Source organism: Catharus ustulatus, chromosome 14 (assembly GCF_009819885.2).
Source record: "Catharus ustulatus isolate bCatUst1 chromosome 14, bCatUst1.pri.v2, whole genome shotgun sequence".
Classification (NCBI taxonomy): Eukaryota; Metazoa; Chordata; class Aves; order Passeriformes; family Turdidae; genus Catharus; species Catharus ustulatus.
Window position 1 is genome coordinate 9,962,442 of NC_046234.1, and position 20,475 is coordinate 9,982,916.

At 40.1% G+C, this 20,475-nt stretch overlaps 1 protein-coding gene across 5 annotated transcripts in view; it reads left to right on the forward strand.

Annotated features, from left to right (window-relative positions):
- Positions 1-2,183: 2,183 nt before the first annotated feature.
- Positions 2,184-20,475, forward strand: part of TENM1 (teneurin transmembrane protein 1) — an 817,608-nt gene continuing 799,316 nt past the window's right edge. For all 5 annotated transcript variants that reach the window (XR_004419458.2, XM_033072762.2, XM_033072761.2 and 2 more), the window contains exons 1-2: positions 2,184-2,290; positions 10,789-10,851. The gene's annotated coding sequence lies outside the window, so the exon portion shown is untranslated. The remainder of the gene's footprint in view (positions 2,291-10,788; positions 10,852-20,475) is intronic.

Genomic DNA, 20,475 nt, shown 5'->3' on the forward strand with positions numbered 1-20,475 from the left:
GCATCAGCAGCACTGCCAATGTTCTGATGAAAACTTTAACTAAATCCCCAGATTTTTAATGCAGAACTAAAAACCAGGCCTGAAGTCTGCCCTCAAGTAGTGGCACTAATTCAAGTGTGAGAATGCCATTTTGTTTCCAGAACTTTTCGGAGAACTTTCAGTCAAAACTTGAAAATGAAAAGGGAGTTCATTATGGGTATGCCAGCTATAGATTTTATCACACTATCTGGCACTGTGGTATTGAACACAGATATTTTTAATAGGGTTTTTTGCAACCATAGCCCAGTGCTTTTTGCAGGCTTGAAGAATATTTGCTTTAAATATGGAAGTAATAGAGTGGAAGAAATTTACTAGTAAAATTCTTCAAGAATCAGTCTTGGGAACAATAAAATATATACTTAATGTCCTTGTATAAATTGCTGTGTGATAAATCTGCTGCATGGAAAGATAAGAGGCATTGTCAATGTAAAGGGGTATGAAAATATCATATACAAAATAGAGACGCATGAGAACTTTGTGAATAAAAGTAAATAGCTAATATGGAAATCAGAAGCATGTGTGGGAAACCCTAACATTAACTTCTACAAGGTGAGAACTCATCCAATGGGAAGGCTTTAGGTATACTAGTTGATATAAGATGGCAGTGGCTCCCTGAGTGATGAAGCCATAAAAAGGGAAACACAATCTTTCAAAGCATTGCAATATTTTTCTAATAGAGAAGAAAAGATACTAATATTGTAATTACAAAAAACTTTTCAGCTGTCTGCTGGAACATCAGCACAGTCTTAGGCACTCACACTCAATATAAAATCAAATCCAACCAACCAAACCCTCCCACCTGATACTGCTGCCAGGCAGGTCAGAAGTGTGCACATAAGGAAAAAAACTAAGGGGGCTCCCTTAAATCACCTATCCAAAGCTCACGTCCTTTCGTAAACATGCCAGAGAGGTAAGCAACATGGAGGGAGAAAAATTAATTGTAGAACAGTTGAATATGGAGCAAAGAATGACTCTGAATATACAGAGAATTCAGGCAAAGTTCCCTACCTCTAGGTTGGTCAGGTCTGGTGTAGCCCAAAGGAAGAAACGTGTCCCTGGTGACTCCTGGTGCTCCTAAGGGTATCATCCAGAAAGTATGCCCAGAGAGTTTATGAAGTTGCACAATAGTCCATTAAAAAAAAATAAAAATTAAGAAGTATCAGTAGCCAGCAGAGTAGCCATTACTACTGTACTATTGCACCTGGGCAAGCAAAGAGATTTTGCCTCACTTATTTTGTATAGTTCTGTAAGTGTGTGCATGAGCAGCTAATATGGACAGAGAGACCAGAGCCAAATCCCCAGATTGAGGCACTCTGAGCTGTGGAGTGTTCAAAATCCAAATCAGGGCTTTACAGCTTGAGCCCTTCTCTAATATTTATTCAGATTTATGATAAATGTAGTACTTTAGAGCCAATTTTTGTTCATAAAGTATCAATTGTTCAGTCATGACTAAAGTGTATAAATACATGCATTTATCTTTGAGCCTGTAGACATTTAAGCCTCTCTGTTCTTCTCGTGGCGTTATTTATTTATTTATGCCTTTGCTTGTTTGATAGATGGCAGCAGATAAATGTTTCCTAACTGGAGATGTCTCATTAGTTTTTGCTTTTAATATCATCTGTCATATGACAGCAAACAACAGGGAATTTTTGCACATTTATATGACTGTATTGCCTTTTCACTTAAAGCTGCTGCTGTGCTCTCATAGGTGAGGTGATACATAAATATAAGCTTTCCCTTAAAGACTATCTTCAAAGAAAATGCATTTATACTCTAACCAGAGCCCTCTCGTCCTGTCATTACAGCCCCACTCTTTTCAAGGAAGCAAGCTCGTTGTGTGATATAGAAGGTGGAGACTGGGAAGCTGGCTCTGCTAAGCCTTGCCTAATGCAAGCTGCTTTAGTATGCACATCACATCATGCCGGCTATACTGCAGGGAGCAGGCAGTTATCGCACAAGCGTGCATCCTCAGAGCCAGGATAAACACTCCGTTACTCTCCCTCTAAACTGCTCTTCTGGGAGGGAGAGAAAATAAATAGGGAGTGAGAAAGGCATTTGAAGTAACCTTTTCAAGAAGGAGGCAGCAGCCAATAGAACCTTTCTTTCTTTTTTTTTTTCTTTTTCTTTTTTTTCCTTTTTTTTTTTTTCCCCACTTCTTACTAGAGAAATTTGTGGTGCTACCTCAGCAATTAAGGAGAAGAGCCAGCATCTAGGGTTCCAGACTGTGAGGGGGAGTAGCAACTTGTACCAGGTAGGAAGCCCTTTCAACATCCTTTTAAATCCATGCAGCTCAGTTACTACTTGCTATGTTGCTGTACAGTGTCTGACTTGTGGAGACCTTGTGTCTGCCAGTCACCATTCCCCAAGTGAAAGACACCTTGGGGAGCTTTAATTGCCAATGACCTTCAGGGTATTTCTTAGAAAGACACTGGTACTTAGTGCTGTAAAGTAAAGCAATCTATACTTTCATCTGATGGCTTAAAGTGTGCATTTAGCATCAGGATGCAGCTGGGTGAAACTGCAGCTGTTACCCATCTACAAAACCATGTCACAAATGAGTAAAAATTAGCCATTTTATAATAACTGAAGCAGCTGCTCTGCATTTTTAGCAACATGGCTGTATTACTTTCCAAAACTTATTACCATAAATTCTTTTTTGCTGGTAAGTCAGCAGATATGTTTTGCTATATTCAAAGTTATTTTGACAGTTATCTATTACATTTTCATAGTTACTTATGCATATTTTATTAAGACTTTTCTAAACTTTCTTGAGGCAGCTGTCTTGTGGCAGGTTAGCATTCCTGCTAACAAATAATTTATGTAATAATTATAGTGAGTGGTTGCAATATTCGCTTTGCAGGGTTGCCTGCTGCAAGTCTGTGGGAACACAGGCACCTCCTGAGATGTCAGGGCTGGGGTGGGATGGAGCCTGAAGTCACAAATGCTCATTTCATCTGCTTTAGTACTATAGGACAGAGGGCAGAATGAGGAGGAGGTGAAAGCTGTAATTGTGCTTTGTGATCACGTTGTGCATTGTTTTCCTCCTTGTACTTTTATTTGTGTTCATTCACAGGACTGAATGGTTAGGTAACATCTGTTCCACCTGTACTGTGTGTATTGTGACAGGGATGGGACTTGATAAATTTATTAAAAAAAGGAAAAGCATTTCCATGAGTTCCGAGGTTAAGGGTCAGTCCTGTGAGTCTCACCATGGTGTCTGTGAGACGCACAGGTTCATCGTGTGATCACTTTAAGTTTTTGTCTTCTGAGTAGCTGAGGGAGTTTGAGCCAAACTTTCTCAATCTTTAACATTTTTTTCTATATATCAGACCAGAATTCCCCAGACAGGGAATTCTTAAGGGTAAATATCTATACATATTTTTAAAGTACAACCAGTGATGTCAGCAAGTATACCAGGCCTAAGGATTCTGTTTCTTGCAATACCTGAAAATAGTGTTCAAAACAGTCAGAGCTTAGGTACCACTGCTGTAATAAAAAAATACTGATAATAGCACAGCTCTCTCAATACCCACACAACCTTTTCTTGTATGTAATTGCTTTTTGCAGAAATAGCTCCATATATTTTGTTTAAAGGTATCTTGTGAGTCTTATCTGTAGGAAAAACTATTGAGGATGTCTAAATCTGTAGCCTTTTTTTTCTGATGAGCATAATGAAAAAAACAATTCTTAGAAAATGAGAATTGTATCTGATAGCAATAAAAGCTAAGGAGGTACAAAAGAAATAGCTTAGAAAATTACAGCTGTGAAATAGAGGTGAGATCTAGTCAGTGACCAGCACTAGTTAGAGGATCTGGCAGTAGGTGAGAACAGTCCTACCCTCTGTTTCATCTGTTCTGAGAAATTCAATGCTTCAGAAAATTCACACTTGGAAAGTACCAGTTCAATTAGCAGCCTAGATGGGAAAGAAACTAGAATGGGAAAGTGATGTCTTGACTCCTTTAATTTCTCTTGATACATGAAGTTTGAGATGATGAAAATTATACTCACGCCCTTCAGGTTGTTTTAACAGGTTGATGCAAAACTGAAGTGAATCATTACCTTAAAGAGAAAAACGAGGTAATAAGTTGAACATATCAATGCATTTCAGTCGAGACTTATAAAATTCAGGTTTCAGGAACATTTAAGGTGAATTACAGTTGGTAGATTTGGGATTTACGGGGTTTTTTGTTTGTTTTTGTTTGGGTTTTTTTTTAACCTCCAGTCCAAATGGTCACTCTAAGGATATGTAGAATTCTCAGACATTTTTAAAAATAATTAATTGACTCAGGCCTTAAATTTTGGCTTGAAAGGGCTTGTTATTTATTAATGCAATCTTATACTTTGTAGGTTTCTCTGAGAGAAAGGGATCACAAGGACTGTGCATTAGGATCTGTAGGTTTCTTAGCTTGGTATTGCTTGCAGGTCATTGCCTTTCTATGTCTCAGGTTACTCATAAATACAGGTGTTGGCAGCTGCCTATTTGGAAACATATTGCAGATATGAGTTTTTCTAGATTATTCTCACTTAGACTAGTAGTGCTTCATGTAGATTTGCTTTTTTGTGACTCTAGTTTACCTTGTAGCTTATGAACTCGGCTTTAATTATTTCTCTTGGTTTATTACCTGTTGTTTACCCTACTGTTTCCTTCATGACTAAATCATGTTTTTAACTATAAAACAGAAGAAATCTTTATGCTTTATGCCTACCCTGGAAGGGACTCCCCTTACTGCAGAGAGCTTAGTGGGGATGTGGGATGGTCCTGTCTATGGAGTGAACCTGTTACCTTTAACAAACCCCTCAGAAGCTCAGGAGTCACTGATAGCAAATGTGTAATGTCTGTGTATCTAAAAGTGTATTGGATTTACTGTCCCAGAAATCTTATGATTTCTCAGCAGAAATGGTGCAATTTGTTCTGTTTTTTTAAAATATAAAACCAGACATATCTGACTTCCAGTGATATCAAATCCAACTATCCAGAGGTATCAAACTTACCTGTTGTATTGTAGTGTGTGGGTATTCTTTTACATTGGTGGCTTTGATCAAATCTCTCTATCAGTTCCCTGAACTACTCTTTTAAGATGGAAAACTTGGACTCCTAGTACCTTTGGAAACCACATGAAATTTCAGATTTGTTGCAAGGATCTTATCTGTTGACATATGAAAGGAAAAGTCCCTCTCCACAGCTAATTGATATTTCTTGATGCTTTTTGACATTTTATTGTATCAAATAATTAGTCTGACCTAAGAGTCTGATGTTAGTAAAGGGACTATCAAATGCAATGTATGACATTCTATGTGTTGCTATAATTCTGTATTGCTGTGGGTCCCTAGAGTGGCTATTATCTTTTAATCTAGGTTTAGTTAATTTTAATAACTTCCTTGTTTTTTTGGAAGCAAAACACAAAACATGCAGTCCCAGTAATGTGTGATGACTGCAAATTTATACATGAGGATTTCCAAACAAAACAGGTGGCAATTATACTGAGCCATGTCAGACATGTCAGCACTCAGGCATGTCTTCCTTCTACTGTGAGCATGAACAAGACTATGAGGCTACATTTTCCTTTTTGTGCTGTCAAGATATTCAGTAACATTTTTCCAAATAAACTGTTGAAGACAATCAGGGACTTTTGTACTTTGCTTTCGACATATGCGAGGGATTAGAATTAATGGTTGGACTCAGGGGATCAGGATTAATGGTAAGGCTGACTAACACTAACTAACCATTGGACTTCACTGCCAACTTTAAGAAAATAGTAAGATACTTAACAGCACACAACTTTTAAGATTTATTTAAGCAATAACCCCCAAGAAGCCAATCATTACTTGCAATTAACTGTTGGTTTGTGGGTTGTTGGATCATTAATGTTCTAACTAACTGACTGTTAACTACAGTAACAACAACAAATTCTGAGGTATGCATTTCCTCTGACTGTGGGTTTTGTGTTTTATAACTTTTTTTATCTGCCCTACACATTTTTAACAGCTGTTTATTCTCTGTCAGTGCATTTTGATGCTATGTGTTAAGGCCGTGATGTTGGAGCTGCACTTATCATAGCTATCACGCAGCATCTCAGTATAGCTAGGTTGGAAGAGACCTCCAAGATCATCAAGTCCAACCTATCCCATAACACCTCAACTAAACCATGGCACCAAGTGCCACATCCAGTCTTTTTTAAAAACAGCCAGGGATGGTGACTCCACCACCTTCCCAGGCAAAGCATTCCAATACTTTATTATTCTCTCTGTGAAAAACTTCTTCCTAATATCCAACCTATATCTCCCCTGGCACAGCTTGAGACTGTGTCCTCTGGTTCTGTTGGTTACTGCCTGGTGAAAGAACCAACCCCTACCTGACTACAGCCACCTTTCAGGGAGTTGTAAAGAGTGATGAGGTCACCTCTGAGTCTCCTTTCCTCCAGGCTGAACAACCCCAGCTCCCTCAGCCCTTCCTCACAGGATTTGTGTTCCCAGCCTCTCACCAGCCTCGTTGCCTTCTCTGGACACACCCAAGTGTCTCAATGTCCTCCCTGAACTGAGGGGCCAGAACTGGACACAGCACTCGAGGTGTGGCCTCACCAGTGTTGAGCAGAGGGGAAGAATGACCTCCCTCCTCCTGCTGGCCACACTGTTCCTGGTACAGGCCAGGAGCCATTGGCCTTCTTGGCCAACAGGGCACACTGCTGGCTCATGTCCAGCTGCTGTCCATTAGCACCCCCAGGTCCCTTTCTGCCTGGGCACTGTCCAGCCACACCATCCCCAGCCTATAGCATTGCAGGGGGTTATTGTGGCCAAAATGCAGGACTCAGCACTTGGACTTACTAAACCTCATCTGTTGAACTCTGCCCATCCATCCAAACGTTCCAGGTCTCTCTGCAGAGCCCTCCTCCCTTCCAAGAGATCAACACACGCTCCCAGCTTAGTGTCATCTGCAAATTTACTAATGAAAGACTCAATACCCTGATCCATCAATAGAACTATTGAACAGGACAGTCCCCAGCACAGACCCGCAGGGACCCCGCAGGGACACCACTGGTGACTGATCCCAGCTGGATGCAACACCAATCACCACCACTCTCTGGCCATCCAGCCAGTTCTTAACCCAGCACAGAGTGCTCCTGTCCAAGCCACGGGCTGCAGCTTTTCCAGGGAATGCTGTGGGAGACAGTGTCAAAGGCCTTGCTGAAATCCAGATAGACAACATCCACAGCCCTTCCCTCATCCACCAAGTGGGTCACCTGGTCATAGAAGGAGATCAGGTTGTCAAACATGACCTACCCCTCCTAAACCCATGCTGGCTGGGTCTGATACCCTGGTCATCTTGTAGGCACTGCATCACGGCACTTAGTATAAACTGTTCCATAACCTTACCTTGACCCAGTACCCTAAAGTCCCTTTTAATTGCCCTCACACTCCTCAATCTCATCACTGCCAGCCTAAATTATCAGCAGTGGGTAATGATCAGAGAGCTGAATCAGTTCAGGAAGTCTCTCAGTGATATCCCATACCCAGGCCCCAGGGAGGCAGCACAGCTCCCTGTGGGATGGGTCCTGTCCACATGTGGGGCCCTCGTTCCCCTCAGAAGGGAGTCACTCACCACGACTACCCTTCTTTCCTTTTTGATGTTAGAGGTGGTGATCTGTCTCACAGATGAAGCATAATTGAGCATAATTATCTGGCCAGATAATTTTCTTCACCATGCTCCTGTTCACTGTGCTCCTGTTCACCACGCTCCTGTTCACCACACTCCTGTTCACCACTCTCCTGTTCACCGTGCTCCTGTTCACCACGCTCCTGTTCACCACTCTCCTGTTCACCACGCTCCTGTTCACCACTCTCCTGTTCACCACGCTCCTGTTCACCGCACTCCTGTTCACCACACTCCTGTTCACCACGCTCCTGTTCACCACGCTCCTGTTCACCACGCTCCTGTTCACCACACTCCTGTTCACCACGCTCCTGTTCACCATACTCCTGTTCACCACGCTCCTGTTCACCATACTCCTGTTCACCACACTCCTGTTCACCATACTCCTGTTCACCACACTCCTGTTCACCATACTCCTGTTCACCACTCTCCTGTTCACCACGCTCCTGTTCACCACGCTCCTGTTCACCACTCCACGCTCCTGTTCACCACTCCACGCTCCTGTTCACCACGCTCCTGTTCACCACGCTCCTGTTCACCATGCTCCTGTTCACCATGCTCCTGTTCACCACTCTCCTGTTCACCACTCTCCTGTTCACTGTGCTCCTGTTCACCGTGCTCCTGTTCACCACTCTCCTGTTCACCACTCTCCTGTTCACCACACTCCTGTTCACTGTGCTCCTGTTCACCACACTCCTGTTCACCACGCTCCTGTTCACCACGCTCCTGTTCACCACACTCCTGTTCACCACACTCCTGTTCACTGTGCTCCCTCAGGGCCTCTCTGGACCAACCTGCTGCTCACCAGTGGAGAAAGTCCGTGTAACTCACGAGAGCAAGGAGCACACCTGCTTTGTGCTTTTTCGATCAGCCCACTGCTTACTGACCTATAAGGCTACACAGAATGTGAAAAAATTGGGTTTTTTTCCCTGAAACGTTATTGCTGCTTTTTAAAAGACACTTAATGCAATACCTGTGTTTAAATAATAATTTAGAACAAAATATAAATCTAATTTCTTGAAACTTTTTTCTTTTCCTAAATGAAATTGCAACAGCCCTGATCTGATTCAATCAGTCCTAGCAGCAGTGTTTAACACAAGGAAGTTCTGATAAGGGTAATTTGTACAATAAGCAGAATTGGCAAAAATAGCTTGTCATATTTTTGCCTTCTCAGTGTCCTCAGCCTCATTTAGAGTATAAAATAGAAAGCAAAACTGAATGGTGAGAGACACAGAAAATAAACTGGAAGGTGAAAAACTGTTATTTTAATAAATTTGTTTAAAGTTCTGATTTTATTTAATGTTGTATTCTATTTCATTGTTTTACTTTTCAGGGGTCAGAAAAATTAAAGGAAATAAGCAGGCTAGATATAAAATTATGTCTTTTATTAAGTAACACAGCTGTTTGATGTCTGTAGGCTTTGCTTGCTTGATCCAGGAATCACCAATAGCTTAGGGGTGCAAGTGTGCGTGTGTTGACTTTTCCTTAATGGAATTGAGGTGGGCAGCTCTACTAAGCCTGATTAGAACCATCACAAAATCTGCCATGCTACAATGAAATGTAGGGAGATGTATTTAGGTCAGTATTTAATGAACCTCACATACAACACTGGCAGGGAAAAAAAAACCTTAAAAGTTCAACATGTAATCTGAGTAATTTAAAATTAATAAAAAAAAAACCCAACCCAGAAACTGGCTTACATGATTCTTTAGTCTAAACCTTACCTAGGACAGAAAACAAAACTATTTTTACAAACCAAAAGGAAATATTACACAAGGACTTGTACAATGCACCCTCAGCAGGTTTGGCAATGACACTGAGCAGTGTGGTGTGGTTGGTGCTTCAGGGAAGGGATGGACCCAGAGGGCCCTGGACAGGCTGGGGAGGTGGGTCTGTGCAAATTCACCAGCAAGGCCTCGTGTGGCTTCCTGCACATGGGTTGAGATCAGCCCAAGCACAAACACAGGCTGGGTGGGGAATGGCTTGGGAGCAGCCCTGAGGAGAAGGACATGGGGCTGTATGTGGATGAGCAGCTCAGTGTGACCTGGCAATGTGTGCCCAAAGCACAGAAATCCAAACATGTCCTGGGCTGAATCCAAATAATGTCAAGGGAGGGGATTGCCCCTCTCAACTCTGCTCTGGTGAGACCCTGCCTGGAGCACTGCATCCAGCCCCAGGACCACAACCTGAGAAGGACATGGACCTGTTGGAGTGGGTCCACAAGCTACAAAGGAAGCTACAAAGATGCTCAGAGGGCTGGAGCAGCTCTGCTCTGAACACAGGATGGGAAAGTTGGACTTGTTCAGCCTGAAGAAAAGAAGGGTCCAGAGATATCTCACTGCAACCTTCCAGTGCCTAGAGGGGATACAAGAGAGCTGGAGACTCCTTATACAGTCATGGAGTGATAGAAGAAGGGGCAGTGATTTTAAATTGATAGGGCAGATTTAGATGAGATGTCAGGAAGAAGTTCTTCCCTGAGAGAGTGATGAGGCACCAGAACAGGTTGCTCAGAGTAGCTGTGGATGCCCCATCTACAAAAGTGCTAAAGGCCAGGTTGGATGGGCCTCTGAACAACCTAGTCTAGTGGAAGGTGTCCCTGCCCATGGCAGAGGGGTTGGAACCAGATCATCTTCAAGGTCCCTTCCAATCCAAGACATTCTATGATCCTGTAAAAAATTAATTACTCTTTTTACACTTCAAAAGCTCTTGGTTTTATATTTATTTTAAGCAACTAGGCAGTGTCAGGGTTGACAGCTGGTAAAATTTGTCAGGATTAAGGTTAGTTATTGTAGAGATGCACAGGAAGCAGAGAGATGGGAGAGCAATTTTTATTATGTTATAGTGCATTAGTTTGGTACAATAAATGCATCTCTGAAGAAGTTCTTTGGATAAAGCAACTTATTGTGGAAAGTATGGGAGGTGGAGAGAAGGAGGATCACTATGTTCAGCATTCTACCTAGAAAAATGTGCAGCAATTTGAAGGTACCAGTAAATAAGCAGAAGAAAGCAGCACAATAAATTACTGAGAAAGAAATTACTTTTGTGAAGTGGCCATGCTGTTGGTGTAGTTTCCTTCTTTGTTTTTTTTCTTTTCACTTCAGTGTCAACCAGGCTGGTACAAATCTCTTGGAGAAGACAGACATCATTCAAGAGAAGGAGTAAAGGTAAAACAGTTGTTCTTCCAGACAACTTGTTTATTTTGTGATGGGCTTTCTTAAAATGACAGCTATTTAATTGAAATAGGTTTTCCTGGTATAAAATATATCCATCAAGCTGTTGACATTCGTGCTTTGTTGAATGTGAGGGATACCCCAGTGTTCCAGAATGGTTGTACCTTTATTTACACTTGCTAACAAAACACCTGCCAGATTTAACAGCAAATCACCACACAATATAATGGATCTTTAAGTCTGCAGACATGAATGACAAGCTTCTGTGTTTTCTATTGCCAGGATAAAAGAATACTTGTGTAGGATAATAAAACAGAAAAATGTTTTTCATAGAATAAAACTAATTTTACCTTATTAATACTGTAGACCTAGAAATCAGAGAGCATACAGAGGTAATGAAATGAATTGTAGCCTTTAAATATTCAAATATTTGAAATTAATTGTTCTTTGGTATGTTAATATCAGTTTATCATCTAGGATCAACATTTTTTGTAAGAGAGCATAATTCAGGCAGAATGACAGATGAATTACATGTTGCACTGACATGGCAACCAAAGAGTTCAGTGTGATTTTACTGCAACGGAAAGCAAAGGTCAACTGCTTGAAGCTGAATTATCAGCTATGTTGGGGTTCGAGCCCAGTATTCACCACTGGGAACCTCTGCAACCAGACAGAAGAACAGCTGTACTTGAGTCTTTCTCTATTAACCAGGAAAATTGCCCCCATTTTCAGTTGAGTTTCCTAGGAAGCTCCTTACAAGGTAGCCTAAACATGAGAGATCCCTAACTCTGAAGTCCATGTTCCCACCTTAATATCCGTTTGGTATGATGCTGAAATTTCCTGATTCATGCAAAAGGTATTTGGATATCTGCACCAAGGATAACATCATAGGAAACCTTCCCATGTTTTGCAAATTAGCCTGTGTTCTCTCCTATCTTTAGGTGCTTATCCACAATTCTGCTCCACATGGCGATTTGCTTCCAAGCAATGTTAGTCCACGTAGAATTCTAGAACTTGACTAGTCATGGGGCTAGTGACAAAACCTGTCTTCCTCAGGACACATGTTTATGTATGAGGAGGTAAAGAACAGTCCGTGTCACTTATGCCTGTCTTTGATTCTTTTTCTCCTTCCATTTTTTATTTCATCTGCTCATGTTTAAAACCAAGGGAACAAGCTGACAGGAATTAGCTTGAAAACCTCTCCTGGTTTGAAAGGCAGGAGCCTCTCTTTGAAATGGAGAAAGCAGTCCTCCTCCCTCCAAATTATTATAATTTTGAAATTAAGGGGCTCTCAGAAAAAGATATGGGAAATAGTTCTTTACTAGCAAAATTAAAATAGAAATACAGTGTTACAAAGAACGAACCCAAAACACTGACACAGTCAGAATACAACTTGACACCCTGTCAGGCAGGGTGTTGGTAGTGGTCTGATTAAATGGTGGCTGCATCCTCCTGCAGTGACAGATGTGATTCAGTTGAAGCAGTACTCCTGTGGAAGGGTGCAGTTTTCCTCTGAAAGTCCAGTGATGTGGAAAGGTCTGGTTTTCCTCTGGAGTCCAGTAGAAAAAAAGGCTACTCCGGTGTTCCAAATCACAGTGTTTATCTAGGTAGGAAAGGTTTGGCTCCTCTCCCTGGCTGAAGCATCTCCCAATGGGATGATGTAATTTTATCAGTAATATAGTGGACTCAGTTGCCCATTAACAGGAGATATCTCCCTGGAGGAAGGATGGGTTGTGAAAAGATGAAGATGACTGCCCCACCTGGTTTCAACGGATGGTGGTAGAATACATACTTTTGGTCACATTCTGTATTACAACCTATGACAGTAGCCCAAGACACAAACCATTTTTCACTGCCATGACTGTTGGCAGTTTTGAAGAGAATTACATTAGGACACGCACTCCAACATGCACTTGTTTCTCTTTCTGTAGTAAATTTGAATAATCCTTCTCTCTGTGACTTTCCTCTCTGAAATTCTATGAGACAATATGACAGGGAGCTGTAATGCTTAATTATTAAAAATCTAAATACACAGTTTTCTGCAGAGAGAAAAGAATGAGCTTTTATAGATCTCATAAAATTTTTGAAGGCAATTCTTCCAATTATGTAATGAAAAATGTATCAAAACCAGAGGAAAAAATTAAAAATTATTAAAAAAAATTGTGCTTAATTTAAAGACAATTTAGATTTTCAGAATCCATGTTCTCATTACAGTCTTTGGAAGGAATGTGTTTAGAGTTTGATGTGACACTGGAAGGGTTTTGCTTATTAGACTCAGGTGAGTGCTCCAGGAGGCTCTTGGAAAACCTCCAATTTTCCCACTTCACTATCAATTAATTGCACTCTTCAAGTTCATGAAGTTTGCCTAATTATTTTGGAATGTTTTGGAGCTGCATTTACATTTTGAGGAGTGGCACAGTATATGAGAATACAGTCCAGCAAATACCGTGTGTTGAGAAAATGACATTGTTAAAATGTTTAATAACATTAAGGAAGAGGTGTTAGGAATTGGTGTAAAGGTCTGCCTGGGCTACTCCCTGTATCTTGGGAAGTGTGATCACTGCAGGTTACAGGGGAAGATGAGTGTAGATGTGTCCTCTGCCTCCCATAATTACATCAGGTCAGAAGGCAGACTGAAGGTGACACCCAAGTCCATGGTAAAATGTGTTTTCTCTCTGAGTTTCTAAAGGAAGAAGGATGGTGAGAGGCAGAAGGGACAAGAAGAAAGGATTTTCACAAGGTGCTAGGTTTTTTCTATGCAGCACATTAGAATACTTGTTCCCACATGCAGTATTTAGTGTAACAGCAGAATGACTGTTTCAATAAAATTGTCCTGCAGGATAGAAATGGACTTCTGAATTTCAAGAGTTGTTTTGCTGTGTAAATAAACCCAAGGGCAAAACTGACATGCAGTTTCTGTGCCCCTGATCTGCCAGCTAAGGAGTAAAAGGATCTTTCTCCACTCTTCATTCTTTCTTTGACTATTGCTGGTGGTGTGGCTAATGTTTCTGAAGTCTTAGTGTGTATCAATTGCATTGTTTTCTAAGTATTTCTAAGCTGTCTGGTAAAATACTATGAAAATAGTTATTCTCAAGATAGGTCATCATTCAAAGCTTTGAGATGGAAAACTCAAAAGCAGGAGGAAAAAACTCTAAAAAATAGATTTCTTTGTATCACAAGTAGATTGATCATCAGAGATAAGCCAAGAACTTCATTTTCATGGAGTTAGCATTGGTTTGTTCATCACTCAAGTTTATATTTCAATTTTCCAGTGTCCTGGAGCTAGCATACACATGTGTTTTTCTCTGAACTTGAGGAAGTTTCCACTGTCATAAATTGATAATGGTTAGACTTGCCTTTAGAGATAAGCGGTTTTCCTTGTGGTAACTTTTTTCATGATAAATGAAGTAGCTGTAAATATCTATATCCAGTAAATATGTGTAGTCACCTGGGACATCTCCAGGTATAGGCACCTGTTTAATGTCAAGATGTAACAACTGCAGTGCTGTGAAGTTTTAAGTATGATGACTTTAGTTTAAACAATAAACTGGAGATAGTCAGAAATGTGAAAAATGCATAGATCCACTGGTCCCATGGGTAAGTAGAGTGCCTAGATGTCTCTGGAAACTATTGTTTTTCGGAGAGAAAGACCAAAATATTCTGGAATTTTGCTTCAAGTACTTCAAAGTCATTGCAGAGACAATATCCATTACTGTAACCTGCCAGGGACACTAAGGTCATGTCAGGTAGTGGGGCTACATGTCAGTCCCTCAAGAAATCCTCCTGGTATATCATGTTTTAAAAATTTAGTAATTCCCTTGAAAAAAGAAATTATTCTGAAGCTGAAAAGTCTTCTGGGCCCTGTCACAGGGGGAGTTCAGAATTCCATACAGGAAGAATGAAATGACCTTGAGGACTACAGTAATACTATCTGAATGAAATTCAATAGGACAAAGTGCAAGATCATGCACTAAACCAATACATTTTGGCTATAAGCTAGGAGCTTGTTAATTGGAAATGACAGAAGAGGAGAAAGTCATAGGATGGCTGCAAGTCATCAGTGCAAAAACATCAATGAATAGGGCAAATACAATCTTACACTGTGCCGGATGAGATATTTGCATTAGCAAAGGAAGTGACAAACACCTGAACTAGGTCCCACAGAAACAATAATGTGGGATATTTGTAATCGTTTTCTTTTCCTGCTTTTAATCAAGGTGAATTCAAACTGGAACAGGTGCAAAGAAAGGCTACTAGGATGTTCAGGAGAATGGAGAGTCTTATAAGAAGAGTCTGAGAGACTTTGTTGTGCTTATTCCAACCAGATAAATATATCAGAAATGGAGCAGTAAATTAGGAAAAAATGATATAAATATATTTAGGTTGGAAATAAATGTGTCCAGTTCTCAGATGTGTCATATTGTGGAGCCAATTTTAGTGGTGGTCAAAAACCCTCACAAAATACCAGCCTTTGAGCTAAGACCCTTTTGTCTTAAAGGGGAAAATCTAACCTGCCTGCTAGTGACTGAAGGGAGCCAAAGAGCAAGGGAGCTCAAGAGCTATCATATCCAGTGCTTCTAAGCATTTATAGTATTGAAATTATTTCTATAATTCAGGTACTGCTGGGTTCATGTGTGGTTCAATCTCTGTTTATTTGGATTGTAATGGAGATGGAAGAAATCAGCCTGTCATAAACTGCCAGAATGGTGGTGTCAGACTGGGAAGAGCTGCAGTATTATAATTGATAATGCAGCTTACGCTCATTGACACACTCTCTTTCTGTTCTCTTTGTAAGGACACATCCTGCAAATACCTTCCTGGGTATTTGCTCAGATAAAATATTGCATTTCAATCTACTTTTAATCTTATTTTTTCAAATCCCAATGGCTTAGATCCAACTGGACCCCATGCCAATCGCAAATAGAGCAAAGAAAGGCTTGAACTCCTGTCATGCAAACAGTTTATCTTGAGAATTTGCCTTAATGGTATTAATAAACTACTATCTCTCTCATCCTGCTGATCTGAAATTCTAGCTTTGCAAGTGTTGGGTGGTTTGGGGTTTTTTTTCTCTTTTTTTTTTCCTTCATAATGAGCTGACACTAATTTCTTGCTGTTCTTGGCATTAGCCACTTCCTCCTTGCTGAGCTGAACTGGGACTTTGAAAAACAGCATCTCTTCTCTGGTGTGGGAAATCAGTGGGCATGAAACAGGAGGAATTGCTTTCTTTGCAGTCCATTCAGTATGGCCATGGAACGATATTTTGGAGAAAAGGAAAAGAAAGAAAAATGTGTATGACAAATGCAATGGAGAGTAGGATGAAGAGAAAAACAAAACCAGAAAGGTAGAAAAGAAAAATAGGGAAGAGGAGCAGAAATATTAATAAAATCAAGACCAACATAAGCATGGCAAATTAGCCCTTTTGACTATTTTTTTAGGCTGAAAAAAATTGCTGCAAGTCAAGTCACATCAATTTTAATTTGTACTGCAAAGTTTGTACTAGAACTAAATTTTGTATAGCTGAAAGCGTCTGTCAGCCTGAGAAGTATCCAGGGCTATTGCTGCTTTGAAGGAGGCTGGAAATCTCACTCATATTTAAGGCTAGCTTTAAACCTGGCCTGAAGATCCTGCAGCCTGAAGCCTGCTCTCCACTGCTTTTTTGCCACCCCAAAGGTGTGATCTTTTTGTAGCCATTTCCAGTTTTTTTTTTTCCATCATGGCTTCACGTCCAAGGGTAACCTAGGTTGGAAGTAGCCATCTCTCCAGGGTGGTCTCCCACAATAGGAGAAACCTTCCACAGCTGATAGACTTTCTTACAGGTGTGTTGTGACACTGGAGTGAGAAAAGGTGTCCAGGATTGCTGCCAGGAGAGTGAAGGACAAACTTGTGACTCCACTGAGCTCTTGTGTTATGCTACAACATTATCCTATTCCTTCCTAAGTTTTCATACTGGGATCCACATCCCTGCAAGCTCAATCACCTTGGGAGAACCCAATTCTTTTACTTGTAGAATACTTAGTGGATCTGATTCCCCTGTGTGCATACTTACAGGCTATAGCAGTAGAAATTTTACAGTGAAATCAGCTGAGAAATTCTAAAATGCTTGAGGGTACTGGAGTAGCTCCAACAGCAGAGAATAACTGAAATTCCTCAAATGCTGTCAAGTGATAATTGTGGGCTTAAATTGAAGCTTTATTGTCACAAAGTAGAATTGCTGGGAGGGAGTTCCTACTACCACCATGTCCAAGTACAGAATCGTTTTATTCTTCCTCCTAACTTGAGTTTTTACTGGATTGTATCTTCTTTACCTTCAGTATTAACACTTATTTATCTTTTGATTTTGTTTATGAACTACTGGTTGTACCTAGTTAATGGGGCACACTTAGGTAGGCAATGATGAGAAGATTTTTTTTTTTAGACTGCGCGTTTGAAGGTGATCATGAGGTAACGTTTAACAAGAAATTGTCTTATTACAAAATAATGGTCCATTTTGCTCCATTAAAATTTGTTCTTATGTTGACTGCGTACGTTCTTTTCAAAATAAAAGTCAGGCAAATATTCTTCTCTGCATAATTTCTAAGATGGTCATTTCCTGTGATGATTAGACAATTCCTGCTTCAGTGGAAAGTAACCTTATTCATTGTCCTCAGAAGGTGAAATAATATATCTTTGCCACAGAATCAAAGTCTGATAAAGAACCAAAACCAACACCCACACCCCTAAAGTGTGCTCTCAAAATACAGTTATTGCCAGGATAGGCTTGATTTTGTTGGCCATTTTAATACTTAAAAAGAGGTAGCAAATAAGAGACATCTTGAGTTTTGGGAGAAATATTAGAATAAGATTCTAATTTAAAACTACAAATTCCAGTATTCTTCCTTGAAGCTTGAAAATTCAACTTTTTATTATAGCATAATGTAGAGAATGACTGTGTGATGTAGAAAAACGAAGCACTGTGACAGATTGATTAGGAGATATGTACTTCTAGCACATTCGCTATCAGACAAATGCATGATTACACCAAGACTGAAGGAAAAGAAATGACTCTTCATATCCGTCACCTCTTCTCACACCATTCAAAATCTCTGCCTGTGTTTCATAAAGAGTTTCAATTCTTGAATCACAGAGCTGACAAACTTTCACATAAATTTATCTCAAGGAGTATTACTTGAATTGATTTTGGATAAACTGTCTTACTTCAGAGAGACACGAGTCTTAACCTGCGCTTTTTGAAGTAATTATTTTAGTTGCAAGTGTGAAGAATACAATAGTTGTGTTAAAATGTGACAGTTTTACAAGCCTCAGTGATTGTGAACATGGGAAAAAATTTAAGTCCAAAGACAAGGGTTGGCAGTATTGTTGAGAGCATTGCAAAATATAAAGCTGTTCCAGTCTCACTTTGCATTTCCTTCAGTCTTTCTGGAGCTGGAATAGGCTCTTGTTGGGAGACATTGGTCACAGGCACAGATTAACTACTGGAAAACATCTGTGTTGGGTTCACACCAGACTCCAGGAGCTGCTGGTGCCGAACAGGCACGCTACAGAACTGCAGGCAAAGAGATTAAAGCGAGTGATTACTCCAACTGCAGCCAAGTGCCAATATACCTTATAATTGCTTTGAATATTTTCAGACACATTAAAAATACATTCAGTAGAGCCAGCTTCTTGCATTTTTTGTTAAGGTACATGAACTTGCTGATGAGAACACAATGCAGAATGGAGATGAATGCAGAAGAGGCAAGAACAAACATCCTGACAGCAACCAGGTGTTACTTGGGCTTTTCAAAGAGAACTTTCCTTGACCCTCCTAAAGCACATGGCTTATTACTGAAAGTGTCAAACACATTGTTTCTCTGTTCAGCAGCACTGTGCATCAGGCCATTTATTCATAACTTGGAGTGTTGCTTTTATTACAGAATCATAAAATATTCTGAGTTGGAAGGAACCCTCAAGTACCATCGAGTCCAACTCCTGGCCCTGCACTGAACAATGCCAAAAATCACCGTGTGATTCTTATTGCTGCACTGCAATTGAGTGCTCTCTGGTTTGTGACAAGAGCGAGCTGTAGCCCCAAAGTTTAAGGTTATCCTATGGCAGTTTCTTTAATGCTCTCATGAAAACCAAAGTCCAGCACTGCCCCAAAGAGGGAAAGAGGGTAATTCCTGCTGTAGAAACTGCTATTGCACCCTGAACCCTACTGTTTACTCCTCTCCTCTGTCACACTTAGTGCTCTTACTACAGTGGCATTTGTGGCATCTGCTCCTGCCATACTGGCTCAACTTGCAGAGAAAATGAATCAGAATTGCATGTTGGTAGTGGCAGGGAGGAGAGTAGCAATTCTCAGCTTTATTTCTCTTTGTTTCTCATTGAGCCCTTTTTTAAATTTCCTAACTCTAGTAAGCATTCTCCATATGTGTTTAGTATTTTTACATATGTTTCTGTGTATATTTAATTGTCTACAGTAGACTCTTCCCATCTTGTCTTGCTGCTTCTTGTGTCAACTGTCTGTTTAGATTTAGATTTTTAAGCTATTTGAAAAGAACCATTTCTTTGCGTATTTCCATGCAGCATTCAGTAAGATGCAGCCCTGCAGTTAATTGGAGGCTCTGAATAATCTTGTATATAAAAAATAAAATTACTGATGGTACTCAGACTTTGGTAGTTTTTTAAATGTCAATGTCTATGCAGGAAAAAAATGACAGGTTCTTATCAATAACCACTTTTCCTTAATGTGTCTTTGTAGATTCCTACAACTCACAGAGAAGAAATCTTCCTGTAGATAGCAGTGTAACTGTGGTATCTCTGTTGGCATTTTAACGAGCCTGTTCTTGTGCTAGCTGTAAAACCTCATGGTTTGTACTATTGGAAAGATTTTAAGGCTATTCTGTATAGAGAACTCAAGCTTTATGAAGGTAAAAAGATAGAAAATGGGAATACTTCTTTTCTGAAACATACTCTGCAAAGGCTTGTGATATGTGAAGGCTTGCCCAGAACGCTGTGTAAATGATTTTCTGGTAAAGATTTTGTCTTCATACCAATGAATGTTCTGTTCTTTTAGAATATTCAGTTTAGCTTCAGGAATTCTTCATTACTGTTTCATCTTTACCTCAGTGATTTGAAGTCTTATTTCTGGTATAAAATATTGGTACAATTAGTTTTTGGTTAATGATTATGATTTTGTCAGCAAGAAGTTTATATAAAGTATGCCTTCATCTTCTAGACTTTTATTGCTTTGCCACGATTTACTGTTAAGTTGTTTTTTTGGTGTTTTTTTTTAGTATTTGCTGTGGGTTTTAGGTCCTGTTTGTTAATAGTCTAGGTCTTTAGTGGTTGGACTTCTTGCATTTGTAATTGTGGTCAGAATGGCAATAACACAAACACCATGGGAAATGCCAAGTTTTCTAAATAAGCCTGTACTTTATAAAAGTCGCTCTTTCCACAGTTAGCACCTGCTATCTTGAAAATCTGTTAGTGTTAGACACCTTTCAGAGACGAGATTATGTACTTTCCCTGAGAGTTGCTGCTAGGAGGTGTTTAAGATAAATGTGAATCTGTCTTCCTGTCTTCCTTTTTCATGACAGCAGCAATAGGAAAGCGCCAATCAGTTGGCTAATGAATCTG